The sequence below is a fragment of the Callithrix jacchus genome, chromosome 7 (genome assembly GCF_049354715.1).
Source record: "Callithrix jacchus isolate 240 chromosome 7, calJac240_pri, whole genome shotgun sequence".
Lineage (NCBI taxonomy): Eukaryota > Metazoa > Chordata > Mammalia > Primates > Cebidae > Callithrix > Callithrix jacchus.
The window spans coordinates 39,011,205-39,034,959 of NC_133508.1; the positions used below are offsets into that span (position 1 = coordinate 39,011,205).

General features: G+C 43.4%; 1 non-coding gene across 1 annotated transcript in view; it reads right to left on the minus strand.

Moving 5' to 3' along the window:
• LOC103791196 (uncharacterized) overlaps positions 1 to 23,755 on the minus strand; it is a 126,821-nt gene that overhangs the window by 4,522 nt on the left and 98,544 nt on the right. Inside the window, exons 9-10 of the transcript XR_013519698.1 lie at positions 11,961 to 11,988; positions 2,428 to 2,432 (exon numbers count right to left, since the gene is read on the minus strand). This is a non-coding gene — a transcript (uncharacterized LOC103791196). The remainder of the gene's footprint in view (positions 1 to 2,427; positions 2,433 to 11,960; positions 11,989 to 23,755) is intronic.

The window sequence follows — 23,755 nt, forward strand, 5'->3', positions numbered from 1 at the left end:
GGAGAACTTTAAACCAAATTAAATAATATCTGTTAATTAAAAGGTAAAACTGTGAGTTGGACGCCGTGGCTCACGCCTGTAATCCCAGCACTTTGAGAGGCAGAGGCGGGTGGATCATGATGAGGTCAAGAGATCGAGACCATCCTGGTCAATATCGTGAAACCCCATCTCTACTAAAAAATACAAAAATTAGCTGGGCATGGTGGCACGCGCCTGTAGTCCCAGCTACTCAGGAGGCTGAGGCAGGAGAATTGCCTGAACCCAGGAGGGGGAGGTTGCAGTGAGCCAAGATCGCACCATTGAACTCCAGCCTGGGTAACAAGAGCGAAAACTGTCTCACCAAAAAAAAAAAAAAAAAAGGGAAGAACATCTTGCCATTTGCAACAACATGTACATACCTGGAAGATAATTGTGCTAAGGGAAGAAATGAGCCAGACCAAAACAAAGTAGTACATAATCCCATTTGCAATAGTCTGGATGTATGTATTCCCATAAAATTCATGTTTAATTACCAAGATGATAATATTAGAAAGTGAGGCCTCGGGGGAGTGATGAGGTGAGGGCTCTTCCCACTTGAATGAATTAGGGCCTTCTTGAATGGACTGGGAGTGCCTTCATTCTCTGCCACTCTTTTGCCTTCCACCATGTAAAGATGCAGGAAGAAGTCTCTCCTCAGGCATCAGATGACAGTGCCTTGATCTTGGACTTCCCAGCCTTCAGAACTCTTAAGAATAAATTTCTGTTATTAATTACCAAGTCTGAAGTATTTTATTGCTCCAGCACAAATGAAGCCATGCTTCCTGTAGAGCCTGTGAAACTCCACTTAAATAAAAATATAAAACAGTTGAACTTATAAAAACATAGAACTGAATGGTGGTTACCAAGGTCTGAGGGGGAAGGGTAAGTGGGAAGGTATTGGTTACAGGATATAAGTTTTAGTTATGCAATGAGTAAATTCTAAATGTCGAATCCACAGACCAATGCATGTATACTTAAAATTTTGTTAAGAGGATGGTATGCTTTGGATTTGCATACTTGCCCACATCTCATGTCAAATTGTAAGCCTCAAGGTTGGAGAAGAGACCTGTTGGGAGGTGACTGGATCATGGGAGCAGACTTGCCCCTGCTGTTCTCGTGATAGTAAGTTCTTAGGAGATCTCGTTGTTTGAAAGTGTACAGCACCTCCCCCTTCATCACCCACTTCCTCCTGCTGCAGACACATAGGGCATGGCTGCTTCCCCTTCATCTTACACCATGATTTTAAGTGGGGATTCCTGGGGCATCCCCAGCCATCCTTCCTCCGGCCTATGGAACTATGAGCCAATTAAACCTCTTTTCTTTATAAATTACCCAGTCTCGGGTAGTTCTTCATTTCAATGGGATAATGAACCAATAGAGTATGTAACTTATGTCAAATGGTTGTATCCCAAAAGGCACAGGGGAAGGGGAAGAAGCAACTTGTGGAGGCAAAGGGTGTTTATCACATTGTTTGTACTGATGGTTCCATGGGTGAATACTTATCTCTAAAGGTAAGCATATTTTGCATGTGGGAGAAATGTAAGTTATTCGTGGCCAGGGGAAAAACTGCGGTTTATTAAAGACTGCTACAGATTCTTACTATTCCTCTTATTGAGAGGTAGAATCTAATTACTCTCTAATCTAATATCATATGTACAGGAAGAGAAAAGGATGTAATTTTTATTTCAGATTTGTTAAGTTTGAGGTGCCTTTTGGATAGATACAAAGAAGCATTCAATGGAGAGCTGAAACTGTGGAATACAGCAGTAATCCCCAACCTTTTTGGCACCAGATTTTGTGGAAGAAAATTTTTCCATAGACCAGCGTGTGAGGGGGGATGGTTTTGGGATGAAACTGTTCATCAGGCATTAGATTCTCATAAGCAGCAGGCAACCTAGATCCCTTACATGCATAGTTCACAATAGGGTTCGTGCTTCTAGGAGAATCTAATGCTGCCATTCATCTGACAGAAGACAAAGCTCAGGCAGTAATGTTTGCTCATCTGCCACTCACCTCCTGCTATGCAGTACAGTTCCTAACAGGCCACAGACTAATACCAGTCCATGGCCTGGAGGTTGGAGGCCCCTGGTCTGAAGGTTGGAGAAGTCCAAGCTGGAGAGAAACACAACTGCTACACAACAGAGAGCAGAACGGTTAAAAAAAAAAAAAAAAAAAAGAACTGCACTGTGGGATAGATGGGGAATTGGATGGAACACATGGATAAGCTATGTAAAGGAGTAGAAGAATTCAGGAAAAAAAGACAAGCATCATCAGTGAGGTCATGATATAAACTAACACAGAAGAATTTCCAGGAGAAGATCATGAACAATAATGTGAAACGCTGGATTACCCCCTTATCCATGGGGAAACATTCCAAGTCTCTTAGATGCCTGAAACTATGTATAGCACCAAATCTTATATATACTGTTTTTTCCTATATATACATACCCTTGACAGTTTAATTTAAAATTAGGCACAGTATATTAACAATAATACAATGGAACAATTATAACAATATACTATACTAAAAGTTATGCGAATGTGGCCTCTCAAAATATCTTACTCTACCATATTCAACATATTCAAAATTTGTAAAATATCAAATATCAAAATATTCAAAATATCTTATTGTATTTTCTGTCTGCAGTTGACTACAGGTAACTGAAACCACAGAAAGTGAAACTGTGAATAATGAAGATTACTGTACCCCACAATATTCAAGTAAGGCAGTATAGAGAACAGCCATTAGATTTGCATATAATTTAGTTAATGGTGATTAAAATAGATCAATTAAGACTACATTGAATGAAAGTGCGAGTGAGCAGTGGAAATATTTGTCAGAAAATATAATAGTGAACAATCTGCTACAAATTCTGTATGTACAAATGAACTGACAGAAATGTATGTGAGGGTTATGTAAGGAAGGACCTGTGGTCAACTCAATCCTCCATATGTTCTAGATTTTAGCCATGAATCAAGCAGGGCCTTCCAAAAGCTGTCTGGGACCACACTGTTCTCGCAACTCCAGAAAAACCTCATCATGGAAGTTGTGCTTTAGTACTATTTCTACTGCCGAATGCTACAAGTGTGTATTTCCAGACTGGTAGTAAAAAAAACTTTCCACTATGCCATCTCTGCAACCAATGAAGACAGTGTTCCAGACTTTGGTGCCAGCAAGTCTTCCTGTCTCACGAGAATGCAGCATATGCTCTTTGCAGGTTCCATTTCAATCATGTAACAAATGTGACTGCCATTTTGATGCATCATCAGAGAGACCAGAAACACATCTGTAGTTAAGTTCAATGGCTTATAACCTGCATATGTCTACACACCAGTGTCGGGGTCTGGCACATCTGCCAGGGGGCTACCAGCCTGCGGGAGTCCCCGAGACCACCAACATAGATGTCTCATTCAACCTGAGGGAGAGAGCGTGCGGAAGTGAAAGAATATAGAAAAGTGGAGTCTGGAGGTCTACTTGCAGTCAAGCAGCAACTTTATTTCTGTGGATGACAGCTTTTATACCTTTTTTTCTTGTTACATTTACTTTAGCTCAGCAGAAAAGGGGGCAAACAGAAAAGGGAACAGAAAGCACGCAAAAATAGTTATCAGGGGCCTGTGATAACAGCTCACAAAGCAGTTTCAAGGGGGCTTGTGATAATAGCTTACAAAGCAGTTTAACAGTTAATATATGTTTTTCAAAGATACACAGTGCAAACAAACAATGGTTCCCTTAAGGTGGCTTGTTAACTATGTTTTCCATCAGGAGGTAGAGCAAAGGCTCAGCTCCTGAGAAAATATGAGCAGGGGTCTTTGCCCCTCTCAGCCATCTCAATTGCAGCAAGCCTATTGCTTACACAGAGACTAAAGGGGATATGAAGCAGTCAGCACAATGTTCTCATAAACCACAGGCCCTTACTCTGCATTCTTTTTGCCTCAGTAGCTTAGCCACTCTCCCCTCAACTCGACAGCCCTCGAGAGTGGGGAGAGAGGGCAGATAGGTCCAGCAGCCAAGATGGGGTGAGTCACGCTACTGTCTCAAGCCCTTGGCGTGAACACTGCCATCTCCTGGTTTTTTACTTTGCAAATGAAGGGCAAACACCTTCAATTGCACTTCTTGGAGGGTGGAGGACAAGAGGCGGAAGACACATGGCAAGCACATCAGCAATATAAGACAAGCAGCAATGGCAAGCAGTGATGAAAAAGAGGGGATATGAAACTGTTGTACCCAAGAGGACATGGCATCAACAAAACTGTTAGCAATAGAGTCATCATCAGGTAATTGTGACCAAGAAAGGTCAATGGCCGAAATTTCTTGCTGCAAACGTGAGATGTCAAGAGAGAGATTGTTATGAGACCAGATGCTCTGTAAATGGGCCTTAATAAGTGGCCACTGCCACTGGGAACCATTGTAAGGAGTGCTGGTAACACATATGTATTTATAATGAGCATGACAGTGAAGTGAAAGTCTATTTTGTAAGTTATACACGTTGTCCCCTAGTATGGTTACAGTTTGTTCTAAGGCATTCAGTTTAGCTTCTAATTTATCATCAATAGACATTTGAGTTCCCATAGCAATAGAAACATTTTTGGCTAAATGATTTACATATACAGAGGTATTAACAGATTTAGTAAGACCGACAGCAGCTGTAGCTGTAGAAGCTATCACAGACACAATGGCAACAATTCCAGCAATGAACATACCAAGGAAACGTTTTTGGCATCAAAGGAGCAGAGATTGGGTTTTGTAGAACAGAGAGTATGAATGTTCATCATACGAAGGACCTGAAATATTTACAGGGAGCATAACATAAGGGGGTTGATGAACAATAAAAATTGTATCAACAGGGAACCTGGAAGCATCACTACAGTTTGTGAGTAGGCAATTTAAACAGGAAATAGTATAATGACCATTTTGAACATGAAAAGACACTGGCCCTAGCAAAAAGGCATAGGGAGCGGCTACACAAGAATGGATGGAGAAGGTTTGTACAGGCTTAGCAACATTGCTTCCAAGGCCTGCATAGACTGTAGAAGGATGAATAGCCAGAAAAAGCCTCCATAAAGAGGAATAGGTTTTGCCAGAGGCTATGGTATACAGAGTATTCCATGCTCCGGGAACTACATACCGATAGAGGCCAGAAAGATGAGAGGGTACAGACCAATCATAAAGAGGAAACCCTGTAATAAGGTGGGAGTGAAGAGCATGAGCTGATGGGGGAAGACAAGGGCGCCAGACAGGTGCAGGGTCAAAAGATTTGTTGGTCTTATAGCAATGTTGCTGGTCGTATATGGGCAGTTTAGCAGGAGTAACTTCTGATGATTCCCTGAGTCCAATATAGGATGTAACCCAATTTCTAGCAAATTGGAGAGAACCCTTGAGTGCAGCTTCAAGGCCACTATAAGCAAAAGAACTGCAAATGCCTAAATTGAAGCAATAGGAGGGTGAAGGCTGAGCAGTAGTTACAGGTGTGTAATGTGGATCCTCTATGTAAAAGGGCATAGAATACAGTTTGGCAGCATGGAAACACATAGGAGGAGAAATGGATTGACCAAAGAATGTGTAATCTGCTGATTGAGGATAGATATGAGCGGCTGAAGGGGTGCCAAATATTGAGGTGTCGTTAAGAAAGACAGTAAAGGCAGGGTCATCCCAAGTAACAGGGCAGAGTAAAGGAGGATCAGGGACACAGTCCCAAAAAGCACCCGGAGAATCATAAGTGGACACAGAACGTGCCAACATAGGATCACAAGACAAAACAGCTAGCATGGCTAAAAACAGAGTGGGAGTGTCCTTGCTGACGAACAATGCGTGACGCATCAGTCACCAGGCATTGCATTTGGGTCCAGGTGGGGACTGGAACTTCTTGAAAAGGCGCTGGCTGGTGCCGAGGGCGATGGGCATGGCAGGGCATTGTCCTCTGCAGATGTAGACGTCGGATTCTTGGGAGAAGGGAGTTCCGTGAAGTCATCTGAGGGCACAGCTGATGGGGAGATGTCAGTCAGGGAAATGGGACGGTCACTAGTCTTGGGGAGAACTGTCCTCTTTGGGGCATGCTTGGCATGTCATTCAGGTACCCAGATAGGTGAGGGGGCAGATCTAGGAAAAACACAAACGTGACCTCTGCCCCAAATTAACACTGGGTCAGGGCCATTCCACTGATTAGAGAAAAAATCTTTCCATAACACCATAGGCGTGGCCGAGTCCCTTGGGTGCCAGAAATGATCAGCTGCTGAGTGGCCCTGGGCATCAAGGGTTAAAAAGTTTAGAACATAAAGAGCATGCCGAAGTACATCATGTGGAGACTTGTAAAAGGAAGGAGGTGAATTATTTAGTTTAAGTAATAAAGTTTTAAGGGTGGCATGAGCACATTCAACAATTCCCTGTCCCTGAGGATTATAGGGAATTCCTGTCTTATGAATCACCTGAAATTGAGAACAAAAGGTTTGGAATGAAGAACTGGTATAAGCTGGAGCATTATCAGTCTTCAAAATTTTTGGTGCACCTAGGCTGGAAAACACGAGTAGACAATGAGCAGTCACATCCTTGACTGCTGCCTCTCCTGTATGGGCTGAAGCTATTATGAAATGAGAAAAAGTGTCAATGGTTACATGCACATATTTTAAACAACCAAAAGAAGCAATATGGGTGACATTCATCTGAAAGATGTGGCCAGGCTGTAGGCCACGAGGGTTTACTCCGGTATGTGCAGTTTGAGGCAAGTGAGTCACACAAGCAGGGCATTGCTTAACAATGGCACGAGCCTGTTCTCTGGTGATGTGAAACTGCAGTTGCAGGCTACGTGAGCCTTGTTAGTATGTGCACAAATATGGCCAATAAAAAAATTGATGAGTCTGCTTGCGGATAGTCTGCTGTAAAGGAAGAAGTAGGTGTATTATAGCAGAACTGTCAGAGAATAATAGGGGTGCTGTCTCCAGCAGATTAATCAAGTTAACTACATATTGACTGTCAGAGTATATATTAACTGATTGACCACAAGTAGAGAGCATATATTGAACAGCAAGCAATTCCACCCTTTGGATGGAAGTTTCAGGTGTCTGGAAAGAAAAGGGAACATCATCAATCTGTCCAGCAGCAAGTCCGTTTGAGGAACTGTCTGTAAATGCCAAAGTGGCCTGAGAAATTGGCTGCAAAGAACAAGTTTTGGGGAAAATTAGATTACATTGAGAATAAAAATGCAATATTTTGTCTTTGGGGTAATGACAGGAAAGTTGTCCTGAGAAACCTGCAAAAGCTATTTGCCATGAGTCAAAGAATGACCATAACCAGGACTGTTCTTGAGTGGTGTAAGGAACAATTATGAGAGGTGGGTCAGAGCCAAAGAGAGCAAGTGCCCTGAGGCGGCCTTTGGCAATTAGCATGGACACTAATTCATGATAAGGAGTACAATACAAGGCAGACTGGTGGACAGATGGAGCCACTCCAAGATTCCCTTTTGCCAGAAGAGGCCTGTGGGGGTGTAGGAGGTGTGTAAAATGCATAAACACCAAGATACCCCAATAGAGACACGGTTTAGTTTTTGTTCTGAGAAAGCATCTTGCACCAATTGCAAGGCATTTCTAGCCTCATCAGTAAGTGTCCGGGGAGACTTTGGGTCTGCGGGGCCTCTGAGCATATCAAAAAGAGGCTTGAGCTGACCAGTAGTTAATTTAAGGCTAGGTCTGATCCAATTAATGTCTCCCAAAAACTTTTGGAATTTATTTAATGTACTGAGATGGGCAGTAGGTAAGACAGGAGTCTTAGAGGACACTTGATTGGAGTCAATGAGGCGACCTAAGTAATGGAAAAGAGTTACTTTTTGAACTTTAACAGGAGATATAACTAAGTCTGAATTTGTAAGGAGGTCGCTTAAATCCCGAAAGGCTTCCTGTAGGAGGCTGGGGGAAGGAGTGGCCAAAAGGAGATTATCCATATAATGTAGCAAAAGAGCATCCAGATAGTGCTCATGGAGGGGCGCAATTGCCTGAGCAACAAATTTCTGACACAAGTTCAGGCTATTCGCCATACCTTGAGGTAGAACAGTCCACTCATAGCGTTCAAAAGGCCTGTCAAAATTGGTTGCAGGAACACTAAAGGCAAACCTGCAGCAATCTTGAGGTGCCAAGGGGATGGAAAAGAAGCAATCTTTCAAATCAATAACTAGTAATTCCCAATTTTGAGAAACAACAACAGGCAAAGGGAGACCAGGTTGCAGAGGTCCCATGACTTCCATAATTTCATTTACTTTCCTAAGGTCTTGTAAGAGTCTCCATTTACCAGATTTCTTTCTAATGACAAAAATAGGAGTATTCCATGGACTATCAGAATGTCTTAAATTGCCAGCTGCGAGCTGTTCCTGGACCAGCTCTATTATCTGACCAAGATAACAGCTGAGATGGCTGATAAGGGTTAGAGAAAGTGCCTATGCCCTGCAGGGACAGCCTGTGTGACAGGCTGTGCAGGGGGCCAAAACTCTGAGGAAGTTACAGAAACATCTGCTCCAGTGTCTAAAAGAAGGCATAGTAACCACAGGAAAAGCTTGAGCAGGTTTAGAAAGCAAAACCAGGAGCCTGAAAAATTGCTCGGGGGTGTCCTGAGCTCCTCCACTTCCAGCTCCAGGTCTGACTCCGAGGGCGGAATCGGGCTCATTTAGAGGATTACAAGGTGGTAAATTACAGCTGCCCCCTCCATCATCAGAGTTAGATTTGTAAGAGGAAGAGGGATTAGAAGCAAGAGAGGCAGCAGGAAAGCAGTGAGTGTCAGTGCTTGCAAGCAGCATTGCAGGAAGGCAGGCAGACAGCATGGCACATCTGCGGCCAAACCAAAAGTAACAGTTCTGCCTGCGGGGAAGATTGATGAGCGGTGGCATATTCCTCAATCTTAGTTCCTATTTTACTCCACGTAGCTTCATCTAAGGATCCCTCCTCAGGGACCCATGGACACAATACATAGACAATCTCTAAAAACTTAGAAACACGTTTCATTTTTACATCAGCTCCTCTATTTCTTAACATTTGATGCATCAACATTAAAAACACAGACTGATTTCTGAACTCACATTACTCCATCTTTACTGCAGATTAATTTTGAGTCCAGAACTACAAGAACCGCGGCTTTACCTTGTCTCCTCTGATTTGGGATGCATCACTGTACTTCTCGTACTCAGGTCCCAGTTCGGGGCCACCAGATGTCAGGGTCCGGCACGTCTACCAGGGGGCTACCGGCCCGCGGGAGTCCCCGAGACCACCAATGTAGATGTCTCATTCAACCTGAGGGAGAGAGCACGTGGAAGTGAAAGAATATAGAAAAGTGGAGTCTGGAGGTCTACTTGCAGTCAAGCAGCAACTTTATTTCTGTGGATGACAGCTTTTATACCTTTTATTCTTGTTACATTTACTTTAGCTCAGCAGAAAAGGGGGCAAACAGAAAAGGGAACAGAAATCACACAAAAATAGTTATCAGGGGCCTGTGATAACAGCTCACAAAGCAGTTTCAAGGGGGCTTGTGATAATAGCTTACAAAGCAGTTTAACAGTTAATATATGTTTTTCAAAGATACACAGTGCAAACAAACAATGGTTCCCTTAAGGTGGCTTGTTAACTATGTTTTCCATCAGGAGGTAGAGCAAAGGCTCAGCTCCTGAGAAAATATGGGCAGGGTCTTTTGCCCTTCTCAGGCATCTCAATTGCAGCAAGCCTATTGCTTACACAGAGACTAAAGGGGATATGAAGCAGTCAGCACAATGTCCTCATAAACCACAGGCCCTTACTCTACATTCTGTTTTTTGCCTCAGTAGCTTAGCCACTCTCCCCTCAACTCGACAGCCCTTGAGAGCAGGGAGAGAGGGCAGATAGGTCCAGCAGCCAAGATGGGGTGAGTCATGCTACTGTCTCAAGCCCTTGGCATGAACACTGCCACGTCAGCATTATTTTATTTTTTTGAGATGAAGTCTCGCTCTATCACCAGGCTGGAGTACAGTGGCACAATCTCAGCTCACTGCACCCTCTGGGTTCAAGTGATTCTCCTGCCTCATATCCCAAGTAGATGGGACTACAGGCAAGCGCCACCATGCCCAGCTAATTTTTGTATTTTTAGTAGAGACTGGGTCTTACCATGTTGGCCAGGATGGTCTTGATCTCTTGACCTCATGTTCCACCCACTTCAGCCTCCCAAAGTGCTGGGATTACATGCATGAGCTACTGCACTGGCCCACCAGCATGATTTTATTTATGTGCATTTCCTTTAACCTGAATTTTACTTATTTTTATTTTTCCATTTCAATCCATAGACTCCATAAAGGCAAAAAATGCAATGTAAAACAAAGTGAGACATACATAAACAAGTAACTCACCAGAGATTCATTCACTGTTGATCTTGGAAATGCACAGAGCACTCTGGAAGCATAGCTGGGAGAAAAATCAAATGGAGTGGATTAAGAGAGAACTGGTGTGGCTTGGTCCTAGATTCTACTGCCCAGAACCCTCTACACAATAGCTGGAACAGACTAAAACAACAACAAAAAAAACCTCTCTGTAATGGATAGTCATTCATGCCTCAATAAGGGGTAACACATACCCTGCTGAAGATGTACCCACAAGTACATTAACTGGTAGAGATACAAACAATTTATTTTGGGGTTAATGAAAACATGTATTACCTACTGATTTAGGAACAATTAATTTATCCAAAGAAATAATTTAATAATTTAAACCAAAGAAAGATACATTTAGTCTTCCATGAGATTAATATTGTAAAATATACTTGGGCTGCATTAACTATTTCACTGCTAATAAAGAGATTCTACATGATTTCATATAGGTGTTTCCACTAAAACACATCTTGCTTTTATATACCTAAGCATCATGGAAAGTATGCATCTTGCAAACCAACATTCTTTGGCCACAATTATATTATATGGCAGTGAAAATGTACACACTGTATATTTCTTGGGATACACTGTTTTAGTAATCCTAATGACATGTCTCCCTGTATCTAAGACCTTATATAGTATGCTGATAACAAATGGGGCTCTGCCATTTGACTTGCTTTGGCTGAATGGGACATTAGAAAATATAATGAAAAATAGGTGCTTCCCTTCTTGGACAAGGGTCAGCATGAACCACCATACATGTGAGTAGAGGCACCAGATGACTAAAGCTTCATTTGTGATCCAGACAACATTAGCATAGGAAATGCCCAGGTGAACACATGCCAAAATGTGAATCAGTAGAACCTCAATCAAATAAAACAGTTGTTTATTTTTAAGCCAGTGAGTTTTGGTTCATTCTTTTCATAGAGAACACTGATACACCTAAGCCACCAGAACGCAATATTTTTAAGACAACCATTTGAAGGAGCTAATGTAAAATTACTTGTCAAATACTATCATTAGAACATCACAACCTCATGAAGAAGTTTTGCAAATCACAATAAATGCCAACTTCATGGAAATCGGTGAGACAGCTGGTGCCAGATGATGTGAACCATAAAAAGCAACTGGTTTTTGCCTTGCCAGGAGTCAAACGAACACATTCATCACTCTCCAAGCCTGATAACTGTGTCATCACCCGAGGTCATTATCTGGCTTCCCCACAAAGCTTCCCCGCATCCACCTCTGCATACCATGCCCAAGCCCACACTCAGCACTAAATTATGCATCCAACCTCCAGCCTGTTTAAAAACCCTGCAGAAAAATTTTTTTCAAAAGAAGCCCCACAGTTCCCTGCCCAGCAACAGCCTGTCCTGTACACCCCCAGCAGGCCCGCATACCCAAGGTCCTGCCCACCTACCAATGGCAGCTAGTTTTATGTACTTCCTACTTTAATTCCATGTACTTCCTGCTCCTCAACAGCCAATAGAAATGTCTTCTCTTTGTTTCCCCAGTAGTCAATCAAGGCCCACTTACCCAAGGTCCCGCCTACCAATGGCAGCTAGTTTCATGTACTTCCTACTTTAACTCCATGTACTTCCTGCTCCTCAACAGCCAATAGAGATGCCTTCTCTTTCTTTCACTGGTAGTCAATCAAGGCCCACTTACCCAAAGTCCTGCCCACCTACCAATGGCAGCTAGTTTCATGTACTTCCTACTTTAACTCCCTGTACTTCCTACTCCTCTATAGCCAATAGAAATGCCTTCTCTTTGTTTCCCCAGTAACCAATCAATTGCCTGCATACCCCATAAAACCCCACGCCCTGAACAGCCGGGTGCGACTTCTCTGGCCCCTCTTGGACCACTGAGGTTGCCCGGGAGCTGAATAAATTGGCTTCTCACCTTTTTTTGTACCTGCCTCGGCTTCCTTATTTTACCTCGGCAATAAATCTTACACTTGAATATGTAGAAACTGTGTTTTAAGGTTCTTTACATCATAAAAATAATCTGTTGACTTTAAAATACAAAATACACAAAAAGGAACTCTTACAAGTGAGCATTGTGCTGTATTCTACTTACTATTTTAAGGTATGGTTTGGAGTAGAAGTGGGACACAGTCTAATCTTCCCTTTTTAAATATATAAAATATGCTAATGTTTTCCTACAGAATTTATAATTTCAGATTACTGACACTAAGTGGTAAACACTTATGTTATTTACCCTTGAGGTCACATAATTCACCAAGAGTTGGGAATAAAAAAAGAATAGCGATGGTTAAGGAAATGTTTCTGGTTGGCTGCTTGGTTTTGAGACAGAGTCTCGCTTTGTCATCCAGGCTGGAACACAATGGCACAACCACAGCTCACTATAACTTTGCCCCCTGGGCTCAAGTGCAGTTGGGGCCATAAGTGCATACCACCACAACCAGCTAAATGTTAATTTATTTTTAATTAACACATAGGCTTTCCATGTATGACCCGGGCTATTCTCAAACTTCTGGGCTCAAGCAATCCTCCTGCCTTGGCCTCCCAATGGCAAGGGAAGGTACTTTAATTTTTTTGTGGAGGGAGGTGTGGGCAGGTGGGGAGCAGCTGGGAAAATACTTTAAAGCAATGTTTGCTCTTAGCTTCAGTGTCAACAAAAATTTCAAAAGGAAACAGTTTTGACTTAATTGAGGCAAAATGAGTAACACCAGCCAAAAAGTCAGGATGCATAATATCTATATATCATGTGACCCTGGTATGTCACAGCTCCTCAAAGCCAAATTTTTTTCATCTTTCTCATAAGGTAAAAGTACTTTGGCAAACCCTTACTGAACTGCCAGGATGAGGATAGAGGTAGCTTCGGCATATCACTAGATGCTAAATTTTGTGATAAACCTTTTTCTAAGACTTGAAGTCTCACTCTGTTGCCCAGGCTGGAGTAGACTGGCACAATCTCAGCTCACTGCAACCTCCACTTCCTGGGTGCAAGCGACTCTCTTGCCTGTTTCCCAAGTAGCTAGGACTACAGGTGTGCACCATTACACCCAGCTGAGTTTTGAATTTTTTAGTAGAGACAGGGTTTCACTATATGCTGGCCAGGCTGCTCTTGAACTACTGATCTCAGGTGATCCTCCCATCTCTGCCTGGACTACTTTTTTTTTTTGAGACTCTGTCTCCCAGGCTGGAGTGAAGTGGTGCGACCTTGGCTGCAACTTCCACTTCCCAGGTTCAAGTGATTCTCCTGCCTCAGCCTCCCAAGTAGCTGGGATTACAGGTGCCACCACCACACCCAGCTAATTTTTCTATTTTTAGTAGAGATGGGGGTTTCACTATATGCTGGCCAGGCTGGTCTCGAACTCTTGAATTCAGGTGATACTCCCACCTTGGCCTCCCAAAGTCGTGGGATTACAGGCGTGAACCACCACGCCCAGCCTAGACTACTCTGAAGAAAGCTCAGACACTGAAAACAATAAGAAAAGACTGAAGGAATGAAAGTGTCTTTACAGAGTACCCCAAACAGATCCTCTCAGGTATAACAGTTATTTTTCCACCTAAGAACACCGTTAAGTCCCCTGCAATAAGTAACATCTCCTTGGCCTTTGCCTGTCACTCTCAGCCAAATTCGCCTCTTCCTTCTGAATGTTGGTCCAAACCTTCTGCTACCACCCAGTCTTTGAGAGCTACTGGATAAGGTATTATCAACCAAACCTTGAGCACTCTGAGGAGTGGAAAAATAATTGCTTGGGTCATACAAGCTGGGCTCTTCACCTGTAACACTTCCTCTGCTTTGAGGTACCAGTGAGAGAGTCCAGAGGGGTGCTTAGGTGGGATTCCTAAAGGGTGCCCTCCTCCAAATCTTGTAACACCTACTTTATTACAAAGAAAACTGGACCATCATCTGAGAACCCATGTTTCCTAGAAACCAAATCTTGTATAAACTATAAAGTGGGGACGGGATGGTTAGGAAGGTGACACAAGCAGAATCTTCACTTGCTGAAGAGACACTGGGAAACCCCACTAATGCAATCGCCAAGTAGTATAGACGCTGTGCACGCGCTACTCTGGGAACGAGGGGCATCTCCCTAAAACTGTCCATATGCTGACCTTACAGGGGGGTGCACAGAACGCAGCGCAGGTTACAAGATCCATGCAGCGCCGGAGCGCGAGCTCCCCGCAGCTTCCAGGTTCCAACAGCCTGCAGACCCCGTCCCCGCACCACCGGCCTAGCCCCCACTCTCCAGCACTTCTGGAGCTGGCTTCAGAGCCAGGACCCCCATGCCCGCCCTCCCAACAGCACCACCCTTTCAGCCCTCACCCAGGTCTGCTGCAATCACCTGCACGTCAGGTCCCGCCCACTGGGATGCGCCCACGCCAATGCTCCCATCAACTGCAGCACGTCGGTCCCATCTCCCAAGGGCGCCCCCAAGCCCGCCGGTTCCTGTTTCATCCTATCACCAACCAGCAGGGTCAAAGACACCCACCTCACAGCCTTCAGAGCAGCCTCTTGATGGCAGCAACAGCCAAGATTCTCAGGCAGAAGATGGCGGAAGTGGGTGGAGCGGCGCATTCGCAAAGGAATCCAAATGGCCCTTCCACCCTTCTGTGCTGGTGACGTCATTGGAAGCCGAGACTGCGTTTCCCAATAGACCTTGCGGTACTGAGGCGGGAAGTTCTGTTCCAAGCAGGAGCCCAGGATGGATCGGGATTGGAGTCTATCCGCCTGACAGACGTGGAATCTGGTTCTTTATTAAATCGGTTTGACAACCAGACATATTGTGAGAATGGGAAAATTCGAATGCGGGCCAACTAGTCGATTATATTACTGAGTAACCTTCCTTTTTAAGTTCTGCTATAGGTGTTGCTGTTATAGAACGTGTGTGTGTGTGTGTGTGTGTGTGTGTGTGTGTGTGTGTGATGGATCCTCGCTGTCACCCAGGCAATGGGTGCAATGGCGAGATCTTGGCTCACTGCAGCCTCCACCTCCAGGGTTGAAGCGATCTTCCTGCCTCAGCCTCCCCAGGAGCTGAGACTACAGGAACGCACCACCACAGCTGGCTAATTTTTGTATTTTTAGTAGAGACAGGGTTTCACCATGTTGGCCAGGCTGGTCCCAAATTCGTATCCTCAAGTGATCTGCCCACCTTGACTTTCACAAGTGCTGGGATTACAGGTGTGAGCTTCAGTGGATTTTATTACACAGTTGGAAAAATGTTCTAGGGTACGCACTGCAATACAATAGCAGGGTCATAGGGTAGGTGCACGCCAGGGTCCTTGTGCCAATTTACACTACAAGTGTCTGAATTTTATTCTCCAGAGATTCCCCAAGATCCATCCACCCATTTATCAATCTAATCTTCTTGTTTGTGTGAGATGGACCTGAACATTGCCCCCCCTTTTTTTCTGTTTTCTGCTGAAATCTAGGCACAGGGGTTCCTCAGAGCTTCCACTACCACTGAAGTTCCTCTTGAAACAAGGAAATGCCCAATTTGAGTGATCAGGGTTGATATGGGCTTGAGAAGCGGAATGGGGTTGGGTTGAAAGGGAATAAAGCTTAGGGATGGGTGGATAGAGGGTGTGAAAGGCTTCACTCTTGCCCAAGGCCTATCCCTGGTTTTCTCTTCTACTAATGTATGCCCTGCCTTTTTCAAGTTTATCTGTCTTCTGATCCTACAATTGCCCTTCAGTGACTATTCTGCAGATCCAGGAAAGTCAGCCTTGATATTCCCAGGGCACTCTTGCCTGAGACTTTGGCATTCCTAGCTTTCTTTCCTCAGACACCTGGATCTCAGGCCTCTCTCTTGAACACATATTGGTATCGTATCTGGGACTCCTTTAAATACAGAATAATTGGTGGGGTTTACATGGGGGAAATCAGTGCCTGATATTTCACCTTCTATGATATGGATTGTCATTCCCTCTCTTTGTGGGCCTGTCTTCTATCCATAAAAATAGATATAGAAATACACATTTGAATATATAGATCTCACCCTGAGCTCACCTCTAATAAGAGTAAAGCCAAGAATACAATCCCTTACCTCTCTCCATGAAGATAAACTCCTCAGGGCCAAGGTGATCTAAGGGAGACCTGTGGGGATCACTCCTGTGTAAGGCCCCTGGGAAATGAGCCTCACCTTACGGTGAGCTTGAGCCCAGAAACAGATCCCTGGTTGGGGGAGTTGAGCTGAAGGAAAGTAGGAACCGAGAGAGGAACTATATGTTATCCAAAATAATTAACAGACATTACTTTATGGATGCAAGGACTTGGAAGGCATTGTGTCTACTTTTGGGTCCTTATGGTTTATTGCTTGATTCTGTTCATTTTGGACCCTTGTTACCTTCATTGTAAAATATTAACTTAAGTATTTACACTTGGTAACTTACTTACCATAACTTACAGGGCGTAACTGTAACTTACCATAGCTTACAGGGCGTGACTGTAATCTACTTACCTTGACCTATTGGGCGTAACCTACTTACTGGAAGTAACCTACTTACTGGGCGTAGCCTACTTATGGGGCTTAACTTACTTACTGGGTGTAACTTGCCTACTGTAACTTAAGTACGTTAATCTGGTGTAAACAACTTTAAATTTAGAAAAGTATATAATGAAACACATTGCAAAAATAAAATTGCTGCATGAGCATAGCGCATGTAGCCCTCCAGACCTCGCCTTTTCTATCTCCTTTATTCCAGCGCACGCTCTCTTCCAGGTTTGGGACCCTCTCACTGGACGAGATTCCCGGGCTCGCGTTCAGTTCACAACAGCTGGTGCCCAACGTGGGGCGAGTCAGTTCACAACAGAGATCAGGCCCATGGATGATACCGTAGTGTTTCTGACACTCACTATTCAGTTTTCCGTGTTTCAATTTACACTTTTTTTTGGTAAGTTATTCCTAAGTATTTTGCTTTTGATTCTACTGTAACTACAATTGCTTCCTTAATTTCATCTTTGGATTGTGCATTCCTGTGTACAGAAATAAAATTCATTTTTATATATTATCTGTATTCTGTTATTTACTAAACTTGTTTATTGGTTCTAACAGTTTTCAGTTAATTTTTAATGATTTTCTAACTACAAGATCATGTTGACTGAATAATGAGAATTGTACTTCTGAACAAGAACAGAACAGGACTCAAGATGGTGCTGTGAGAACAACCCAGGATTGGAGCTCTCGTTGAGTCCGTGGAGAGGTGAGTCGAAGCTGCATTTCCAGACTGATCTTTGTTGCCCACGGAACGGGGAAATTCCCAAGTGAAGAGGAGACGCGGGACGCCAGGCAGAACCTCTGCCTGGCGAAGCCGGCAGCCCGAGTGGCAGCGGCCGGCCCTGCCCAGCACTCCCCACAGGGTGTGCTTGTCCGGGTGCCCTGTTGAACCAGCAACCGGAGACGTGAGAGGGCTGGACTTGAGACTGAGCGAGACGTGGACAGTGGGCCAGCCCAGGGGATTGCAGGGACAGAGCGTTTAAGGTGGCCCAGTGGGACGAACAAAACCGCAATTTCAAACAATCCCCGTGCAGACGGCCCGAGAAACTGTGTGGGGGAGGGGCGTCCACCATTACCGAGGCAACCCGCCTTAACTGAGATACACGCCCATTGCTGACGCAGCCAGCCGTTGCCGAGGCAACCCGTCCATACTGATACACGCCCGCTGCTGACGCAGCCTGCCGTTGCCGAGGCAACCCACTACAACAGAGAGACTCTGCCGCAGGGCGTGGCGGAGAACACAGCAGAACAGCAGAGTCTGCACAACAGGGCGAACCACACAACAGCAGGACAGAGCCTCGGCAGGCAAACAGTGGCTAGTCTGCGTCCTAACTGGGCAGGACCTCAACGGACATCCAAAAATATAGCCCAAACCCCTCAACACAGAGCATTGGAGAAAAAAAAGGGTTTTTTTAAATGAGCTCTGTTGCAGCAGAATCAAACATAGCAGCCTAACAGCCCTAAATGCACAACAGAGATCACAGCTCAGCAATTGAGCTCCTATAAAGTACAAACTGTCTCCTCAAGCAGCTCACTGACCCCTTTATATCCAAAAGACTGACATTTGGCAGGCGTCATCCTGGGACAAACATAGCAGAAAAAGAAACTGGTAGCATCCCTCGCTGTGCCACAGCTGCTAGAGGTGCACCCCTGACAAGCAGGGCCTGGAGCGGACCTCAGCAGTCGCACAGCAAAGGGGCTAGAGTGGTAGAAGGAAAACCAAGCAACTGAAATAATTCATCATCAACATTCTGGGTGTCCACTCAGAGACCCAATCGGAGAGTCAGCAACTACGCAGACGACAAGCGGATAAATCCACAAAGATGGGAAGAAACCAGCGAAAAAAGGAGGAAAACACACGAAACCAGAACACCTCGCCTCCTAGAAAGGACCAAAACTCCTCAACAGCAAGGGAACAAAGCTGGACGGAGAATGACTGTGACGAAATGATGGGAATTAGACTTCAGAAGGAGGATAATGAGAAACTTTTCTGAGCTAAAAGATCATGTATTAAATCAATGCAAAGAAACTAAGAAACTTGAAAAGAGATATGAGGAAATGATAACAAGAATGGATAACTTAGAGAGGAATATGAATGAATTAAAAGAGCTGAAAAACACAATACGAGAACTTCGCGAAGCAAACACAAGTTTCATTAGCCGAATTGACCAAGCAGAAGAAAGAATATGAGAAGCCGAAGACCAACTCAATGAAATAAAACGAGAAACCAAGATCAGAGAAAAAAGCGCAAAAAGGAATGAACAAAGTCTCCAAGAAATGTGGGACTATGTGAAAAGACCTAACCTACGTTTGATAGGTGTACCAGAAGGGAACGAAGAGAATGAATCCAAGCTGGAAAATACTCTTCAGGACATCATCCAGGAAAATTTCCCCCACCTAGCAAGACAGGCCAACACTCAATTGCAGGAAATACAGAGAACACCACAAAGATATTCCGCAAGAAGAGCAACCCCAAGGCACATAATCGTCAGATTCAACAGGATTGAAATAAAGGAGAGAATACTAAGGGCAGCCAGAGAGAAAGGTCAGGTCACCCACAAAGAAAAGCCCATCAGACTCACAGCAGATCTCTCAGCAGAAACACTACAAGCCAGAAGAGAGTGGGGGCCAATATTCAACATTCTTAAAGAAAAGAACTTTCAACCCAGAATTTCATATCCAGCCAAACTGAGCTTCAGAAGTGAAGGAAGAATAAAATCCTTTGCGAACAAGCAAGTACTCAGAGATTTTGTCACCACCAGGCCTGCTTTACAAGAGCTCCTAAAAGAGGCACTACACATAGAAAGGATCAACCAATACCAGCCATTCCAAAATCACACTGAATGCTAAAGAGCATCAACATAATGAAGAATCTACAACAACTAACAGGCAAAACAGCCACTTAGCATCAAAATGGCAGTATCAAATTCACACATAACAATATTAACCCTAAATGTAAATGGACTAAATGCACCAATCAAAAGACACAGACTGGCAAATTGGATAAAAATCCAAAACCCATCAGTGTGCTGTATCCAGGAAACCCATCTCACATGCAAGGATACACAAAGGATCAAAATAAAGGGATGGAGGAAGATTTACCAAGCAAATGAAGAGCAAAAAAAAAGCAGGAGTTGCAATTCTCATCTCTGATAAAATAGACTTTAAAGCAACAAAGATAAAAAGAGACAAAGAAGGCCATTACATAATGGTAAAAGGATCGATACAACAAGAAGAGCTAACGATCCTAAACATATATGGACCCAATGCAGGAGCACCCAGAACATAAGGCAAGTTCTTAATGGCTTACAAAGAGACTTAGACTCCCACACAATTATAGTGGGAGACTTTAACACTCCACTGTCAATATTAGACAGATCAACCAGACAGAAAATCAACAAGGATATCCAGAGCTTGAACTCAGACCTGGAGCAAGCAAACCTGATAGACATTTACAGAACTCTCCACCCCAAATCCACAGAATACGCATTCTTCTCAGCAACACATCACACCTACTCTAAAATTGACCACATAATTGGAAGTAAAGCACTGCTCAACAAATGCAAAACAACTGAAATCATAACAAACAGCCTCTCAGACCATAGTGCAATCAAGTTAGAACTCAGAATTCAGAAAACCAACCCAGAACCGCACAGCTTCATGGAAACTGAACAACTGGCTCTTGAATGTTGACTGGGTAAACAACGAAATGAAGGCAGAAATAAAGAAGTTCTTCGAAACCAATTGGAACGAAGACACAACGTGCCAGAGCCTCTGGGACACATTTAAAGCAGTCTCTAGAGGAAAGTATATAGCAATAAGTGCCCATATGAGGAGAATGGAGAGATCCAAAATTGACACCCTATTGTCAAAATTGAAAGAGCTAGAGGAGCAAGATCAAAAAAACTCAAAACCCAGCAGAAGACAAAAAATTACTAAGATCAGAGCTGAGCTGAAGGAGATTGAGACACGAAAAACCCTTCAAAAAATCAATAAATCCAAGAGCTGGTTTTTTGAAAAGATCAACAAAATAGACAGACCACTAGCCAGATTGATTAAAAAGAAAAGAGAGAACAACCAAATAGATGCAATAAAAAATGATAAAGGGGAAATCACCACAGATTCCACAGAAATTCAAACCATCATCAGAGAATATTACAAACAACTCTATGCACATAAACTAGTAAACCTGGAGGAAATGGATAAATTCCTGGACTCCTGTGTCCTCCCAAGCCTAAACCAGGAGGAAGCTGAAACTATGAATGGACCAATAACAAGGTCTGAAGTTGAGGCAGCAATTAAGAGCCTACCACACAAAAAAAGCCCAGGTCCAGACGGGTTCACAGCCGAATTCTACCAGACACACAAGGAGGAGCTGGTACCATTCCTTCTAAAACTATTTCAAACAATCCAAAAAGAGGGAATCCTTCCCAAATCATTTTATGAGACCAACATCATCCTGATACCAAAACCCGGCACAGACCCAACGACAAAAGAAAACTTCAGGCCAATATCCATGATGAACATAGATGCAAAAATCTTCAATAAAATATTGGCAAGCCGATTGCAACAGCAAATCAAAAAACTTATTCATCATGATCAAGTAGGATTCATCCCGGGGATGCAAGGCTGGTTCAACATACGCAAGTCTATCAACGTAATTCACCACATAAACAGAACCAAAAACAAAAACCACATGATTATCTCAATTGACGCAGAGAAGGCATTTGACAAAATTCAACAGCCCTTTATGCTAAAAACCCTCAATAAACTCGGTATCGATGGAATGTATCTCAAAGTAATAAAAGCTATTTATGACAAACCAACAGCCAATATCATACTGAATGGGCAAAAACTGGGAGCATTCCCTTTGAAATCTGGCACTAGACAAGGATGCCCTCTCTCACCACTCCTATTCAATATAGTACTGGAAGTTCTAGCCAGAGCAATCAGGCAAGAAAAAGAAATAAAGGGTATTCAAATAGGAAAGGTGGAAGCCACATTGTCTCTATTTGCAGACGACATGATAGTATACCTAGAAGACCCCATTGCCTCAGCCCAAAAACTCCTGAAACTGATAAACAACTTCAGCAAAGTCTCAGGATATAAAATCAATGTGCAAAAATCACAAGCATTCGTCTACACCAATAACAGACTTAAAGAAAGCCAAATCAAGAGCGAACTGCCATTCGCAATTGCTACAAAAAGAATAAAATACCTTGGAATACAACTCACAAGGAACGTAAGGGACCTCTTCAAGGAGAACTACAAACCACTGCTCAACGAAATCAGAGAGGACACAAACAGATGGAGAAACATTCCATGTTCATAGTTAGGAAGAATTAATATCGTGAAAATGGCTATACTGCCCAAAGTAATTTACAGAATCAACGCTATCCCCATCAAGCTACCATTGACTTTCTTCACAGAACTGGAAAAAACCACCATGAACTTCATATGGAACCAAAAGAGAGCCCGCATAGCCAAGTCAATTCTAAGCAAAAAGAACACAGCGGGGGGCATCACACTACCGGATTTCAAACTATACTACAAGGCTACAGTAATCAAAACAGCATGCTACTGGTACCAAAACAGAGATATAGACCAATGGAACACAACAGAGGCACCGGAGGCAACACAACATATCTACAACTATACAATCTTTGATAAACCTGACAAAAACAAGCAATGGGGAAAGGATTCCATGTTTAACAAATGGTGTTGGGAAAACTGGCTAGCCATGTGCAGAAAGCAGAAACTGGACCCCTTCCTGACACCTTACACCAAAATTAACTCCAGATGGATTAAAGACTTAAACATAAGACCTGGCACCATAAAAACCCTAGAAGGAAATCTAGGCAAAACTATCCAGGACATAGGAGTAGGCAAGGACTTCATGAACAAAACACCAAAAGCATTGGCAACAAAAGCCAAAATAGACAAATGGGACCTAATGAAACCACAGCTTCTGCACGGCAAAAGAAACAGTCACTAGAGTGGATCGGCAACCAACAGAATGGGAAAAATTTTTCGCAGTCTACCCATTTGACAAAGGGCTGATATCCAGAATTTACAAAGAACTCAAACAGATTTACAGGAAAAAAACAAGCCCATTCAAAAGTGGGCAAAGGATATGAACAGATACTTTACGAAAGAAGACATATATGAGGCCAACAATCATATGAAAAAATGCTCATTGTCACTGGTCATAAGAGAGATGCAAATCAAAACCACATTGAGATACCATCTCACGCCAGTTAGAATGGCGATCATTAAAAAATCTGGAGACAACAGATGATGGAGAGGATGTGGAGAAAAAAAAACACTTTTACACTGTTGGTGGGAGTGTAAATTAGTTCAACCATTGTGGAAGACAGTGTGGCGATTCCTCAAGGCCTTAGAAATAGAGATTCCATTTGACCGAGCAATCCCATTACTGGGTATATATCCAAAAGACTATAAATCGTTCTACTATAAGGACACATGTACACGAATGTTCATTGCAGCACTGTTTACAATAGCAAAGACCTGGAATCAACCAAAATGTCCATTGATAATAGACTGGATTGGAAAAATGTGGTACATATACACGATGGAATATTATGCAGCAATCAGAAATGATGAGTTCGTGTCGTTTGTAGGGACATGGATGAATCTGGAGAACATCATCCTCAGCAAACTGACACAAGAACAGAAAATGAAACACCGCATATTCTCACTCACAGGTGGGTGATGAAAAATGAGAACACATGGACACAGAAAGGGGAGTACTAAACACTGGGGTCTATTGGGGGGAAAAGGGGAGGGCCAGTGGGAGAGGGAGGTGGGGAGGGATAGCCTGGGGAGAAATGCCAAATGTGGGTGAAGGGGAGAAGAAAAGCAAAGCACACTGCCATGTGTG